We start from the raw sequence: 1,408 nt of genomic DNA on the forward strand, positions 1-1,408 counted from the left end.
GAACAGTGGGGATAGGTCCAGACAGAGCAAAGGGGGTGGGGGGGAATATTTCCAGACAGAATGGCGGGGGGGGGGAGATACTTCCAGAAAGACCGGGGGGGGGGGTGTGCTGGTCCTGAGAGAGTGGAGGGGGGCGGTCCAGTGAGAGTGGGTGAGGGGTGGTCCGGAGAGAGCCGGTGGGCCCCGTCGGGAAAGAGCGGGCGGGGGCGGGTCTGGAGAGAGCCAGGCTGCAGAGCCAGAAAGCGAAGGGGAGCAGAACCAGACAGAGGTGGGGTGACAGGACCAGATAGAGAAGGAGAGATAGGACCTTACAGAGAAGGACAATAGGACTGGAGGGAACATGGGGTATAGGTCCAGACAGAACAGTGGGGATAGGCCCAGACAGAGCAAAGGCTGGGGGGGAATAGTTCCAGACAGAGCAAGGCAGGAATAATTCCAGATGGAGTAAGGTGGGCCAGACAGAATTTGTGTGTGTGGGGGGGGTACTTCCAAAAAGGGCGGGGGGGGGGGGTGCCGGTTCAGAGAAAGCAGAGGGGGGCGGTCCAGTGAGAGTGGGTGAGGTGTGGTCCAGAGAGAGCGGCGGGGCCCAGTCACGTGAGAGCAGGGGTGGGGACAGGTCTGGAGAGAGCGCGGGGGGGGGGGGCGGTTCCCGAGAGAGCCGGGCTGCAGAGCCAGACAGAGAAGGGGTGATAGGACCAGATAGAGAAGGAGAAATAGGACCTTATAGAGAAGCACAATTGGACTAGAGCGAGCGGGTGTGGGGGGCGATAGGTCCAGACAGAACAAAGGGGGGGAATAGTTTCAGATGGAGCAAGGCGGGAATAGTTCCAGACAGAACGGGGTGGGGGAAACTTCCCAAAGGGCTGGGGCTGGTCCAGAGACAGCGGGGGGGGGGGCGGTCCTGAGAGAGCCGGAGGGGGAGCCGGTCTGGAGAGAGCAGGCGGGGTCAAGTCCGGAGAGAGCGGGCTGCAGAGCCAGACAGAGAAGGGGTGATAGGACCAGATAGAGAAGGAGAGATAGGACCTTAAAGAGAAGGAAAATAGGACTAGAGGGAGCAGGGGGGATAGGTCCAGACAGAGTAAAGGGGGTGGGGGGGAATACTTCCAGATGGAGCAAGGCGGGAATAGTTCCAGACAGAATGAGGGGGGTTACTTCCAGAAAGAGCGGGGGGGGGGGTACCGGTTCAGAGAAAGCAGAGGGGGGCGGTCCAGTGAGAGTGGGTGTGGTGTGGTCCGGAGAGAGCGGGGGGGGCCCGGTCCCGTAAGAGCAGGGGTGGGGGCAGGTCTGGAGACACCAAGGTGGGGGGGGGGGCGGGTCCCGAGAGAGCCGGGCTACAGAGCCAGACAGAGAAGGGTGGCAGAACCAGACAGAGAAGGGGTGATAGGACCAGATAGAGAAGAGAGATAGG

This window comes from Tachyglossus aculeatus, unplaced genomic scaffold (genome assembly GCF_015852505.1).
Source record: "Tachyglossus aculeatus isolate mTacAcu1 unplaced genomic scaffold, mTacAcu1.pri scaffold_129_arrow_ctg1, whole genome shotgun sequence".
In the NCBI taxonomy this organism is placed as follows: Eukaryota; Metazoa; Chordata; class Mammalia; order Monotremata; family Tachyglossidae; genus Tachyglossus; species Tachyglossus aculeatus.